A 15,977-nucleotide genomic window follows, 5' to 3' on the forward strand; every position below is an offset into this window, starting at 1 on the left:
TTTATGTGCAGGAAAGGACACCTTCCTGTACATAAACAATCATCCATGACGTTTTGCTTTTTCCATGTGTGCTGCACAACGCAGCGCAAATGGAAACAGCAAAAATGAGGAGAAATTAAACATTTCTCTTTGTTACGCCGTTTTCCCTGGTCTTAATTTTGGCGCAGCCACATATTTATGCCACACTTGTACATATAGGTCGGCATCAAAATCAATGGGTGTTGCAGTGGAAAACCTACCGCAACACCCATTGCCCTCCCCTTTCACGCTAAGTGGCTTAACGCTGCTCTGTAAATAAGGCAAAGACCCTACGACAAGTTGTGAAAAGTGACGTTGTGGTGGGGATAGGGGCTTGTAAATATGCCCCATTGTTTGGTCAGTTTTGTGGATGGTAAGGCCTCAACTGCATTGGAATCTAAAGGGATACACTGAAATCCATTGCTCATCCAGAGTGTACCCTAATTAACACACTATTATTTGTCATCTCTACTTTTCACATTGAAAAAAAGCAAAACATGATCACATGTTTAGATTCACAATTGTCAAGCCTTCTACTGATGCAGATGAAACACAGCTTATAACAAACCATGGCACCCCAGTGCCTTACTAAAAAACGACCATGCGTTTGGGCCAGACTGCTAACATAATTGGGTATGTTTCCATTGAAAGTAACGCCTAACCTTCCGTCGAAATTTAGAAGTTGTTTTCTGTTTTTACATCATCTAACAGACAGTCCATCTTGCCACCAAACACTTTGCCCCACAAAATGGAATGAGGCAAAATCATTTCTTTTCTGCCACATCTCTTTGCATGGTCTGCATCCAAATGTACATTTTGCCTGACACTGAGAAATAAGACACTGCCCACAAACCCTCATAAGTAACATCTGAAAGAAGATGTACACACTTCAATACATAATTTACAGTTTTCAGACTCCAGGAACATGTTCATGCACAACCGTGTCCAGACTATCAACATGTTTGACTTGAGAATTCATATTATAGGTAGCAGAGGTGCCAGAGAGAATGAAAACTGTCAGCTCTACAAGCTAAAAGGCATCATAGTGCTTGGTTGGGAATCAGGCCTAACATTTACATAAATAACCTTAGTTCTCTGATCTATTTGAAGAGCCAACAGCAGCAGCTCCTGTGTATTTTACAGGAAGAAGCCCTGCAGCTTGTGAAGGGAGGTTGAGTTCTGTATTTTGCTCAGGTTTTGAATCACAGGATGAATGGAACATATGTGTACTTTCCTTGGTGAAGATTTCACTGTTTTCTGAACAGTTTCAGGAGGAGAGGAACTTTCAGAGGCCAGAGCTGTCTGGCAGCTGTGGCCCCTAGAAGTGCTACTCTGGTGCCATGAGCGGTTCAGAGTTTCAGCTAGAATATCAGATCTGACAACTTCCCTGAATTCCTCTACTTCTTAAGGATCAATGTTGATGTGATGGGAAGGAGCGGTCCTGAAAGCAGAGGCAGATGGGTGAGACTTGTTGTGTGATCTACCAGAGGAAACTCATCCAATATCAAGGAAATTGCCACTTCATTGACCCCTCAGTTATAACTCAGTTATAATGTACATGTCCTGTTAGTTCCTCCAAAGCCTCCAGTAAAAATGTCTGCCGCAGCAATAGGAGCCATAATCACTGAAGCTTCAGGATGAATTCAGTGCCTTTTAGGCACATTGACACAGGAGCTCTCCTGTTCAGCATGGCATTGCCTGTTGTTTCGACTTGGAATGCAGTCAATTGAGAAGTAAGAACATGAATTGACTGAGCTGACCACAAAAACAGGTGAAATTGGTATAGAAATGGATATATTACTAAACAAGGGAACCAAGGAGTCAGAGAAGTCACTGGTCTAGACATAAGGAGAGAACAATTGACAGAGAGAGATTTCAGTTGATGATTAATGTGCTCTTTTGTGGTCACTGAAGCCCCATTTTTTTATCATTGCTGCAATCTCTGTATTTTCCTCAAGAGCTGGATCATAAGTCTTTAGGAGCCTGTCCCTTAATTGAAAATAGTATGTATACCCCTAATTGTGCTCAAATTTTCTACAAGTTCATGGCTCTTCCATTTGGCGGAGGGGGCCTCTTTATAAGAAACGCGCCAACATCTCCCCGCACAGAAAGCATCTGGGTCACCGTCTCTAAAAGTGTGAAGCCTGGGTTTTAACAGATCAAAAGGACAGCAAGAGTGAAAATGCATGCACAGAGTGCATGCATTTATCAATTTCAATTATCAGTCATGATTCACAAAGAACAGTGCCAGCATAATATGTTTCTCAGATCCCTTGCAATGTGTCTGGGAATGAATTGTGTTGTTAGTGTCTCCTACCTTTTGACTCAGTTCAGACCCCACAATTTCTAACCCTCACTTTAGTGTCTTTTTCTCTCTACTTGATTTGATGTTGGTCTTGACACACCACATACTATTTTACTTCCTCTATTGGGTTATTGCTTTGTTTATCATATCTCACAGCTGCTGCTAGATTCTTAGGGTTACACACTTGGGATGTGGTATTTCCTGAGTGAACATGTACTTTGAAATCCAAGAGGCAGTTGTGCTCAGAACAGCACTTTGATGGCAAGATCTAAGTAAGATTTTGACTGTATGACCTCTTCTCATTAGAAGGAGCAGTGTCACACTTTCCATATGTGCCTTCCTCTGAACTAACCATGTCCATAGTGGCAGAGTCATGGGGCCATATGTATGAAGCCAAATTGCGATCGCAAATGCAGAAATTCGCAGATGCAATGCAGCACACAAAAACCCACTTGCAAAATAAGGAATCGCAACATTTGCATTTCCCTAATTTGAGAATGCATTTAAGGAATCCCAAATTGCAATTCCTTAAATGCAATGTAGGAAGCACCCAAGTTGTGTGATTTTGGCTTAAGGAATCGCAAATTACCACCAACTTCATGTTGGTGGTAATTTGTGATTTTTTTGAAAAATGCACTTTTTTGCATTTTTCAAAGTGCCATGTGGTGAACATACATGCCCTTAGGGCATGTTTGTGCGCCACATGTACACACATGCTTATTTCAGGGGTGCAACAGGGTGTCCTATTGACACCCTTGCAACCTTGAAATTGCATTCTCAATTTGCGATTCTCTAATTGGTAATCGCAAATTAAGAATGTCTTCTCATTCATTCCTATGGGCCTTCTAGCCGATAGGAATGAATGGGAAGGTATTCCTTATTTGCGAATCTCAATTTACGATTCGCAAATAAGGAATATGTAGCATTCACAAAATATTTAGCAAATCCTACATACATTGCATTTTGCGATTCTCTAATTGCGATTCCCTAAAAATCGCAATTTGAGAATCGCAAAATGCATTTTTCATACATATGGCCCATGGTTCCCTACCTTGCCAAGAAGAGCTACCACAGTAACCATGGTGGCCAACAGGGAGTGTCTCAACATCTCGTGATCAGAGACATGACCAAAGTCAGGGTCCTTGTGTGATGCTATAGGACAGGAGTAACCTGACAGAGTGGTCCTCTTATCCCCTTGTTCAATATATCACTGGCTTTGTTCACTACACTCTGTAGACAAAAAGAAAGTGAACCTTCCCCCAATCCACCAAACAAAACAGCATAACCTTTTTGGACTCTCCAACAAGCTGACCCTTGCTGGTCTGATGATGGACTGGAAGTAACACTTCCCCACAGCTTAAAACAATTGCCATCCCATGTAGGACAGCACCAGCAATTGGACTGTGTCTCAGACCCTCGAACCAACGGCTCCAGGATTCTGGCAGCAACTTTCACTTCTAACTAGACTACTGCCGTTTTTCTATCACATGGATAATACATGAGGTCAGTCTGTATTTTGGGTTGGCAAGGTGGGACAGGGAGGCACACTATAGGGAAACAGAGCTGTTGCTGTAGAGGATGGCATATCAGCCCTTGGTAATACTTTGAAGACACCACTGGCAAGTCTTTGCAAATAAGTGAGGGTGGCTTTTCTTTAGTGTCAAACCTGCACCCAAACACATAAGAGTTCTCTTAGTGGGTAAGAGAAAACAATTCAAATAAAATCATTTACAAATATTTTACAACTGAGAAACATGATATTGGTAATTTCTGCGCCTCATTAGAAAAAGGGACAAAAACAAAAAGTTTATTTTTCAAGCATATCCATAAAGCTGTCCTTTCCTAAAAGAGTGACTTTAAAAAATAGATTTTAACAATAAAAAGGAAAATAAGCTTTTCCATTTTCATTTAATAGCAAATTGCTCTGTAACAGGCAGCAGTCCACACTGTACATCAAGGATTGTGTTAAGAACAAAGTAGTAACGAAATAACCAACGTTCAAAAGAGGAAGGTAGAACCCAATGTCTCAGGCAGTTTCATGGATATGTTTATCCTTTATTGAGTTTAAAACCACCATGATGACTGCCCGCTGGCATCAATAATGAAGAATTACTAAGGGGTCATTGAACCCTGGTGGACGGTCCAGCAATGTGGCAAAGGACCATCTGCACTATTTAGAGCTCCATACATACGGTGTGGGAATGCTAGCCCTCAAAGTGGAAGTTTGTTTTGTCTAAAGAAAAAACAAATGGCCCCTGCATATGGAGCACATGCTACACAATATCAGAGTCTATGTCCACATGGCAGACACGAGTGGGGAAACTCAGTAATATCTGCCCTACCCTCAATAGGGTAAGGTAACCTTCACTTTTACTGAGTGACTGTAGGAAAGTCATCCTTTTTGCCATGATCACCCCAATTGTTTCTTTACTAATACTGCTGGTTTCTGACTCTGAATGTTCCCTCGGCTCTGCTAACCAGGCCCAGGATCAGTGCTCTGTTGAAAAGGTATATGGTAATTTGTGTAGTTACAATTGGTTCAGACCAGCCTACATGTAATCCCTAGGCTATGGTAGGGCATGTAGATTTAGAGACTGCAGTGAACTTAATGCACTTAAGTGTGCACTGCTGTGGTGTCTGGTTTCATTTTAAAGCCAGTCCTCCCTTGCAGACTGGTTTTAAAATAAAACTGTGTCCAGATTCGACGTTGGAATTAAAAGTACTTTCAACATCTAAAACCACCTATTTTGTTGCATATGAGTCACCCCTAAAGTCTATTCTAGTTGCCCCAAGGGTAGGGTGACTTATTATCGAGAGCAGGGATATTATGAAATATGATTTATATGCCCTGGTGAGTCAAAGTCGTTTTCCCCAATTTTAGTGCTGCCAGCTCCATAGGCTAACATGGGAAGGCTTTATTAAACTTTATTAAAGGCTAAGTTTTGACAGGACTGAGCAGGCAACATAATTCAAAGTATCAAAATAATAGCTACAGTAAATCCAACAAACTTCCCAAGGATGGATTTATTAAAAGTATTGAAGAAAAGGAGTTTTAGAATCTACTTTCCTGAAGCTACCCATAGCAGCCCTGTAGCAGTGTCAAGCTGCTCCCTGATTAGGTGTGAAGAGGCCTGGGGTTGAAAATATACAGCAATTTGGTGGTAGGACATTACGTTCTTGGATAAGCCAGGGACAGGAAGGTGGCTGTGGAGATAAACTGGTCTTCGGAAGGAGAGAAGCCCAAATGTCAAAGGACCAATGACAGCCCCCACTTTCTTGATCACCAACTAGATGGGATCCCCTCAAATTAGATTAGGAAGGGGGCTGGAAGGGGAATGTAGGGAACCGTTAACCACATCTGTGGGTTGGATTAGCCGGACCTGAACTCCAAGGAGAGATTTTCTCCAATTTGTTTTTTGACAACAATGGGACAAATAATATGCCACACTTCCCAGAACGTTGTCATGGCAGAGGGTGGCAACTTGAACCCCATTGGTTGGGGTGTCCCTCCTCTTGCCAGCCCAGAATGGGGAATAAATATTGGGGAGTTGAAAGAGCACCCCAGCTCCCTGCCTGGAAACATCCGGAGAAGAGGGACTACCCTGCTGAACCCTTGAACTGCACAAGAGAGGACTGCTCTCAGAAGAACTGCACTTGCTACAATCTGAAGGCTAAACAACCAAAGGATTTTGCCTGTCTTGAAAGATGAGGAGTGAACTCCCTAAGCAGCAAAAGGTAGAAAAGTGCTGTAAAAAGCTACCTGCAACATTCACTTCAAATACAACTCTAGCTGAACAGCTTCACCTAGATTTTACTAGGATTGATCAGGTGCATTGTAAACCAGAGCTTCTGAACCCTTGGCTGGTGCCGTGGGCCCTTTCTTACCCTCAAGGAACCTTTCAGAAGAAGATCTGAAAGTTTGGGAAGTTTTTGTCAACTTTTGTGAAAAAGCTCGACAAGTCAACCCGGGGACGCCTCACAACGAATCTGCCTGACCGCACAGGATTGCCCCACTGAAAGCTCTGAGCTCCTCACCGTTGACAATGAAGACAAAGAACTCCAGGACTCACCAAGTCACGTGATGCTGCAGGCCATTGTCATCAACCCGAAATCCGATCTGAGTACCCGATCACTTGAAGTCAAGAGAAAAAGCTCAAAAATGTCAGAAGGTAAAAACTTGACCAGGCCCACCACTCATCATATCTAACCCTCACTCTGATGCAGTTATCTTGAAAACTTTGACTATGTCCCAGTCCAGTGCGACCAGATAGCTGCAGTAGGTGCTTTACATTTTTAGGTGCTAGAAAGCACTTTTTTTAATCTAAAATGTAAAAATTCATATCCCCGGTCTCCTACATTGGATTTTTGTCATTTTGTGTCATTTTAAAGATAAAAATGTTCTCTATTTTTATGCATTTGCATTGGATTTTTATTGCATTATGTCTGTTACTTGTTTACTGTTTTGGTGATATTAAATGCCTCAAACACGTCTCCTAAATTAATCCTGACTGCTTGTCAGCCAAGATACAAAGGGTTGAACATGGCTTAATGTGTTGAGACTTGACTGGACCCTATTTGTGATTGTGGTGTTTATTACTAGCTGTAAGTACCTACCTGCACCAACTAATAAACCACCTTCCAACAGTGACCCTTTGGCAAACAGGCAGAGCCTGTGTAGGTTCTGGAGGTGTAAACCTAGTGCTAGCCTGACTCTAAGTGAAGCAAAAAAAACTGCAGATTTAATGAGGAAAGAATACACCAAGTTAGATCAGTGATCCCACTGAGCCAAACACGAAATGAGGGCCTAAGTCATCTTTTGTGTTCAAACTGTAAATTTGCTCTTTGTAAAAGCCTCTAATGTGCTTTCTTTTCTTGGCATAGCTCGTTTGTTCAATAATAAGCTGTTGTTTATGTTTCTGATTTAGTTTGCCTGTCGTGATATGTACCGCCATTTCTGAATACAGCATTTAAATTGACTTCCCTACCAATTATGATAAAGTATAAATATGGCTCTCACCTTGACTTCTCCACTAATTAAAATAGAGGTTATTTTTTATTTTATAAAAAACCGTCAATTTAGATTTTGTACAGCGCTATGTTCTCAATAGCAAACAAAAACATAAAGCAGAAAGGAAATAATGAAAAATATGCACTTGAAACCGCATTACACAGGCATACAGCCTTTCAAAGCTGCACATAAGCAATTAGCTTCACGCGCCAGCACCAGGTTAGCAGAACGTCACTTACAATAAATTGCCTGACATTACAGAGCTGAAGATTTTTATCACTTGTCTGGGTCATTTGATTAAGCGTGTAGGGTGGCAGCCTTAATCATATGTGTGTTTATCAGACCAGAGAGCTTCAGAGTTGTTTACTAACAGTCGATTTGTTAAAGTGAAAGAGGATTGGTCAAAAAAGATTCATGGCTGCTAATAAAGTCTAAACCTCGCTATTGTGTCCCTTCTTCCTCCCATCATAGCCTATCCCGAGATCTCCCAGGTGTACCTCCCTTGCATCTGGGAAGCTTGCAATGTATGCGGTGTAGTACATTTGATGTATGGCGATATTTACCGTGATCAATGGGGTAAATAAGACAACCTCAATTTGTCACCTACTATCTCCTTTTGAATGATGTGCAAGGAAGGCAATGTCATCACAGACACTACAGTAGCTGTGGCGCCAAGATATGGCAAATCACGACACAAGCACTAGTGCACATGAAAAAAGATGGGCCACGATTAGAAAATAACGTTATCATTTAATTATTAATCATAAAGTAACCCATTCCATAACTTTCAAGGTAGCAGGTAAAACAAATCGGTTATTGCTACGGCAATCTTCCCTATTAAACCATCTTGCAGCAGCAGCTGAAAAGAGTCGCGAAGAAAGAAATGGTAGTACAGGATTGCCAAAATGGGCACAACATAAAAGGGAAACATTCTCTCCTTTACGTGATCCTCTCAAAAAGTGGACTACACAAAGAAATAAAGTCACAAATAGTTGTGGATTTCACAGGCAGGAAGACTGTGCAAAATGCGAGCATGCCTCAAAGTTCAAAATTTAGGTCTGCTGGTTGTGCATTGACCTCTGTAGTAAGCAGATTAACCCAATGAGTGAAAAGACTGACATTGGCAGATTTCTACCATCTTCCTCATTGCTGTCCTCGTGGTTCAAATAGCCTGGAACAAACTATGTGATGCAGGTATTGGCCCAAGGAAGTTAATGGGGCAGAAGGGAGAATCTCATTCACTTTGATATATTATTTTGACTATGCAGTTTCAATAATCAGACCATCAAGCAATAAAGGACCGCTTTTCACTGCCCTTCCTTCTCAACTGCATCCTTCCTCTTGCATTTCATCAAACAGAAGGAAGGCTCCATCTTTAAAATCTGAGGAACATATTCACAAGCAACTATCGCCGACTTAACGGCACTTCATCGCAGCCAAAGTTGCGATAAACTTATCGCCCCAGTCACAAGCTGGTGTTAACAGCCCACAGCACCAGTTTACCCGCGATAGCAGGCACAAAAAACATCACCCTGGATGACCCCTGCAACTATCGCTAATGAGATGCAGAGTAGGCATTCCTGTGCCAATAGCTGTGACAACACCACTCCACAACATTCACAACGAACAGCCAGAACTGCGATAAGAACACGAAATAGGCCATAAGGCGCGTTAGCACCAGGAAAATAACACCTGCTCCAACCTGGTGCTAAGTCGGACCACAGCCTGGAACACAAAAGGGAGACCATCCCAGAGCCACACCTGAAGAACAACAGATGCACCAGGGCAACTGAACATGCAGCCCGGAGGGCCGAAAGGGAAACAACACCCACAGCAACCATCCCCAGGACCCCCCGTCCCCGGCACCCCCCGACCAAAGACATGCCACATCAGCTACACCCAAACACGTACAAAATTATCCGCCTGATGTCGCAGAATCACAACTGGTGACATGCATGTGTCGTCACAAAAATGAGCATCACACATTCATTTCCGAGGCAACAAATCAAACTTTATTAAAATGAACACTGAAATGAAATGAAGGCACATTGCGGCTCCCCTCTGGCCAATCCATAGGTCACAGCCTGCAAGACAAAAATCATGATGAGAAGGTGTGTCCTGCGCACATCAAAGGACAGAGAGAGAGCGAAGGGGAGAGAGAAGAAGAGATGGGGGAGAGAGAGAGAGAGAGAGAGAGAGAAGAAGACAGTGGGAGAGAGAGAAAGAGAAGAAGAGAGGGGGAGAGAGAGAGAGAGAGAGAGACGAGACGGGAGAGAGAGAGAGAGAAGAAGAGAGGGGGAGAGAGAGAGAGAAGAAGAGAGGGGGAGAGAGAGAGAGAGAAGAAGAGAGGGGGAGAGAGATAGAAGAAGAGAGGGGAGAGAGAGAGAGAGAAGAAGAGAAGGAGAAAGAGGGAAGAAGAGAGGGAGAATGAGAGAGAGAAGAAGAGAGGGGGGAGAGAGAGAGAGAGAGAAGAAGAGAGGGGGAGAGAGAGAGAAGAAGAGAGGGGGAGAGAGAGAGAGAGAGAGAAGAGAGGGGGTTCCTGTGTCCGGTTGGCCACCTTCTGAAGCGCTATCCTGCTGCCCACGCCAGCGCCGCTTACCTTGTGTGCAGAAATCCCCCGCCGCCGCCATCTCCATCAGCGGCCGCAGTGAGGGGACAGGGGCGGACTACACTTCCCGGCATCCTGTGCGCCACCGGACCCGCTGACGCTGTGTTCGCGCCACTCGGCGTTCAAAAGAGCGCCGTTGCCTCGACGGAGCGGGTTCCTGTGTCCGGTTGGCCACCTTCTGAAGCGCTATCCTGCTGCCCACGCCAGCGCCGCTTACCTTGTGTGCAGAAATCCCCCGCCGCCGCCATCTCCATCAGCGGCCGCAGTGAGGGGACAGGGGCGGACTACACTTCCCGGCATCCTGTGCGCCACCGGACCCGCTGACGCTGTGTTCGCGCCACTCGGCGTTCAAAAGAGCGCCGTTGCCTCCGCGTCGCGGGACGCGCGCGGGCGGCGCCGGGCTGAGCCCGGGCAGAGGGCGGGCCGTCTGTGGTCGTCCGGGGTCGACGAGGGTCGGGTCGACCAAGTCTCTGACACCACGCATCCGGCACTTTAAGGTACTGTTATCTGGTCTATGTGCCCTTGTACTAAGTCTAAGTCATGGGTAAGAGAAAAACCCCGGAAGGCGGGTCTGAGCCATCAAGATCTTTGGCCTCTAAATCTAAGCTGAGGAGGACTAAAATGAAGAAAAGTCATCACCATGCGGGGAGTAACTGTGTGATGGATCGTATAGATGGCATTATTGATGAATGTGAGGTCCTTCTTAATCCTACCCCTCAAAATGCCGCTGGTGGGAGGAGGGAGATTACCAGAGGTGTTGTCACGGTTCCGGACATGTTTCTCCCAAAAAAGGGTGGGGAAGATATACCAAATGTGGAAGTGGTTAAAGAAGTGGCTTCTATTACCTCTACAGCAGAATTGTCTGAAGGTCAAGACCATCCCGCTAAGCCTCCTCATGCTTCTATTGACCCATCTGTTATTGTTTGCAGCAATAGGTTTTCTGTACTAAGTGAAATTGACACTGTTGCTAGTACCCTTGCTTCGCCTCCCATTGAACCCTTGGTCCCTAATCCGGGTGCTTCTGCATCTGGTGAAAGTCTTACTATGAATTTAACAGAGGTTCTTTTGGGGCCTGAGGGTAGCAACCAGGATGCGAAATCTCTAGTGGTGACAGTGAAAAAACTTTGCTCCTTGATTGAAACCATGCAAAACAAGATCGAGCTGTTAACGGTAGTTGTTAAAAAACTGGAAAAATCTAACTTGGGCTCAGGCACCTACCACGACTCCATCTCTGCAGAAGGGGTTCGGCTTACAGCCCCTCCTGAAGTCGTAGAGGGTTTACATAAGTCATCTAACATATGTAGTAGGACCTTGCCTCATGTCTCTCGCCCCTCGAGTAACCAGTCCCGCTCAATAGCTCAACCTAGGGCTGATACTCATCTAGCTGATATTCCAGCTCCTACTAAAATCCTCCCTGGTCCCCTTGGTTTCTGTCAGAATTCTATGTATGCTAGAGGTCCCCCATGTGATGTTGTAAGTTCAGGCACCATCCCTAGGAGTATCCCCCATTTTCTGTCACAAAATTCTGGGTTACAAACACGTGTTTCGCACCCTCGGAAAATCTATATGGTGAATGTCCCGAGTCCGGCATCTGGCTCTGCTTATGAAACCAATGAATCCCTGACCAACAAGGTTATCCATTGGATTAGACATGTAAGGGGCTGTTGCTCTGTAATTAGAGCAGATATAGCAAGAGTAAGTAGGATTCCCCAGGATGGCAGTGGGAGGGATTCTATTGAGGTCATTTTTACTGATCCTACTATAGCAGACAACCTAATTAACCTTGAGTTTAGAAGCTGTTCCCCGGACAACTCTACTATTCAAATGAGGTCTACTCCCATTGGCTCCTCTCGTTTAGAGCGAGCCTCTATCTTGCCCATGGGCCAGTCGTGCCTTGAACAAAATGATTGACTGCATAAAGTTTGCAGCCCAATAGTCCATCCTGATTGCTCATTGCCGACTGATAAAATCCCAAATATTGAGTCCGCCACTTCGGCTTGTGTGGAAATAGAAGGCCTTTCCATAGATCCGGCTAGGGCATACCAATTGAGCATTACCCCGGTGTCCCAAAAGACTGACAGTGCATCATATGTAGAGTTTGGGATGCTCTTGTCCTGGAATATTGCAGGGTTAAAAACTAAATTGGATGATCCAAATTGGGTAACATTTATTAATCTTTATGATATCTGCTTATTCCAGGAGACCTGGTCACTCGAGGCCCAGTTTTTGCTGGGTTTCCTGAATTATAATGTTTTAGCGATCAGGGGCAAAAAGGGTCGCCCTTCTGGTGGTCTCACTGTTTGGATCAAGCAGGATCTTGGTCCCATTGTAAAGGAACTTCCTACCTCACATCCAGACATCCAGTTGCTTAAACTAAAGTTTAAAGATGGTAAGCGTCTGGATATCTATAATGTTTACATTAGAAGTACAGGCGGAAAGAAATCTGATACCATAGGCCGATTGGATGAACTTATGCTTTTATATTCTCAACATTCTTATGTTATTTTAGCTGGTGATTTTAACACAACCTTTGAACCGCTTCTTGGTGTTGATCGGAGTATATCAGTGGTAGAGGATGACTTATGGGGTGTCCCTAGTCTAGACCTTGAACCTGCTATTCGATGGACTGAGATAGCAATCCAGATTAATGCCCTTTGTTTGAACATGGGGCTTCGTGCAACAAATGGCAGGGCCGCACATGATAAGCTAGGGACTGTTACCTTTAAGAGTGGAGGCCGTACTAGCAGGATTGATTATATTTTATTATCACTAGAGCTGTGGGAGACCCTGAGGGACATGACGGTTATAGACAGAGTGGAGAGTGACCACAATCCTCTCTCCCTGTCTATCTCGTACTGGGTGACTACCACCGCCCATAGTGATTTTCCTCCTCAGTATCAACAAGATGTAGTTGTTACTACCGATTTGCGCCATGTTAAGTAGACAAAGATTGTCCAAAGTCAAGAATGCTTAACACGTATTTTAAATAGTTTAGAGCTTGCTACCCAAGATCTAGGTGTTGTTTACAACCAGTGTCTTTTGGATCCACATTCCATACCTGAAATGTCGATCCACGATTTTTTCTTCCGTGAACTTAAAAATATTTTTGTAAAGCCCTCCAAACAACCTAAGCCCAAACATGATCTCCCAACACGTTGGTACTCTTCTGAGTGTAAAGATGCCCGTGATAATCTGGGAATTGCATTGAAATCTGGCGATAGCTTGAAAGTTCGTAACGCCAGATATGACTATAAACAAGCTATCTTTAAAGCAAAGAAAGCGTGGGACTTTCTAAGATGGGAGGAACTTAGGGAAGCTGGTGCCCAGAAGGATATGAGACGTTTCTGGTCTGTTCTCAAATGGGGTGCTGGGGGTAACCCTGAAAAACCCCAAAATTGGGTCTCGCAAGATGCTTGGGTCAAACATTTTGAGGCTTTATATGCTACTGAAGATGATTCGTGCTCCTCTTCTTTTCAAATTATTTTTTATAAGGAAGATGCATTTTCTTTAGGTGATGTTGACATTGCCCTTAAAACACTGATTCCTGGAAAAGCCCCTGGGATGGATGGAGTCCCTGCTGATATCTTTCTGGATAATTGTAAATCTTGGGGTAATTATATTTTAATTTTAGCCAACTTGATAGCTAGAGGTGCCCCGATTCCCACTTCTTGGAAAGGTGCTGAAATCATCCCGGTGTTCAAGAAAGGAGATAAGTCCCTCCCTGCCAACTATCGTCCAATCAGTTTGATTGATACTACACAAAAGATCTTAGGCAGGTTGATCCTAAATAAAGTGTTGGACTGGGCTTTAGAGAATACAATCCTTTCACATCTACAGGCTGGTTTTAGAGCTAGAATAAGCACCATTGATCAGGTGCTACATTTTGCTATGCTCTATTGGAAAGTAGTCCACTTAGGGGGGGGGAGCCTATACGCTGCCTTTATAGATCTCAGGGCAGCCTTTGATCTTGTCCCCCGGGCATCCCTATGGACCACACTAGACAAGATGGGGATGCCTGCTGTTTTAATCTCCCTAATTGTCAGACTTCACGTAGACAATTTTGCACAGATCCGATGGGGTGGTGTCGGCCAAGTGACTAAACAGTTTCCTATCAAGAAGGGGGTCAGACAGGGATGTGTACTTGCACCAACTTTATTCTCCCTGTACATCAACGATGTGGCTGCATTATTGATAGATGCAAATGTAGATGCCCCCTCCTTGGCAGGTAAAAAAATTCCTATTTTAATGTTCGCAGACGATTGTCTTATAATTTCTAAAACGCCGAGTGGCCTCCAGAAGTCTCTAAGTATTTTTGAGGACTTCTGTCTAGCCCGCGGCCTCGAAATCAATGTTTTAAAATCTAAATTTATGTCTTTTAACCAATCTAAATCTTTTAAAAGTAAAATATATATGAATAACATGCCATTGGACCAGGTCCAAGATTTTACTTACTTAGGTATTTGCATTCAACATGATTTGGGATGGAAAAAGCAAGTAGATTTGGCATCCCTTAAACATTCCCAGCTTTCTGGCGCGCTAAGCAAAGAACACGCCAAATCCCTGACTCAACCCATTAACCCCGCTCTCCGGGTATATGATGGTAAAGTAGTTGGAGCCGCGCTCTACGGGGTAGAATTGTGGGGATTTGATAATGTATATAAACTATCTACCTCTGAAAACAGGTTCTTAAGGAATCTTATTAAATTACCTCAGAGTACTCCCCTTTGTCCCTTGACAAGGGGATAAGGCCAATAGCACTAATTGCTCTGTTTCGCCCAGTTTTGTATTGGAGACGCCTATGGGTGACTCCTGAACTCAAGCTTTTTGCTCTTGGCCTGTTGGATATTATTAAATTGGACACTTTTCACAAGGTCAAGTGGCTTTGTAGAATACGTGACTCGTTCCAAGACCTGGGCCTAAAAAACTTGTGGGAGGATCCACTAAATGCTAGCTTCCCGTCTAAACAAGTATTGAAGGCCGTTTATTGGGAAAAAGTAGCAATTCGAGTTTTTAGTTCGACAGCCCCGCTTTCATTGTCTGGTATCTTTCTTGATTTTAAGGACACTATTTCCCTGGCACCTTTTTGGGATGACATTACAAATCCTTTGGACAGGAAGCTTTACTTTCAATTCAGGGTTGGCAGTCTCCCAGTCAGAGAGTTCACTTCTAGGTGGGCAGTGTCTAATGTGCTAAACTGTCCAGGTTGTACTGCACCCATTGAATCAGTCAATCATCTTCTGTTCCAATGTCCATCCTATGTAATTCCCCGCAAGTTGTGGCTAAAATCAATGTGCCGACTATTAGGTACCAGAAATGCTAAGGTGGCAGTGCGTATTATGCGTACTGCTGAAATCCCATTTGTTTATATATCTGTTGCCAAGTTTTTAGGTAGGGCTTGGGTGATCAGGAATAAAATGTTGGCGGGATAACCATCCCGATATTCTGTAACGTTAATTTCTCCGCAAATGCCTTTATTTATTGTTTTAAACCTTTTAATATGCTATATGTAAATTGTGTATATATATAAACTTTGTATGCTTTTATGACAATCGTCGAATAAAGCTTTCTTGACTTGACTTGACTTGAAGAGAGGGGGAGAGAGAGAGAAGAAGAGAGGGGAGATTGAGAGAAGAAGAGGGGGAGAGAGAGAGAAGAAGAGAGGGAGAGAGAGAGAGAGAGAGAGAGAGAGAGAGAGAGAGAGAGCGCTGCCCCTGCGCACCCAGGCCACACTGCTCACCTGATGCCACTGGTGTGTCTCCATCCACTTGCTGGCATGTAGTGCAGTTCATTAGATCACACATCTGAGACAGACCCGTCATCTGAAACAGAGTCCAGATACATGATTGGCACAGTACACACAATTGCACAAGACAACATCGCCTGCCTGCCCATGCACACCCAGACAGAGGCACCATAGCTCCTCCCGCCGCCCATTGGAGCATGCCCGCCCACACACACCCAGGCCGCACTGCTCACCTTCCGCCACCGGTGTGCAGACAGGAGGTCCCACCACGTGCTGCTGCAAGCCACAAGCCTGG

This window comes from Triturus cristatus, chromosome 3_1 (assembly GCF_964204655.1).
Source record: "Triturus cristatus chromosome 3_1, aTriCri1.1, whole genome shotgun sequence".
In the NCBI taxonomy this organism is placed as follows: Eukaryota; Metazoa; Chordata; class Amphibia; order Caudata; family Salamandridae; genus Triturus; species Triturus cristatus.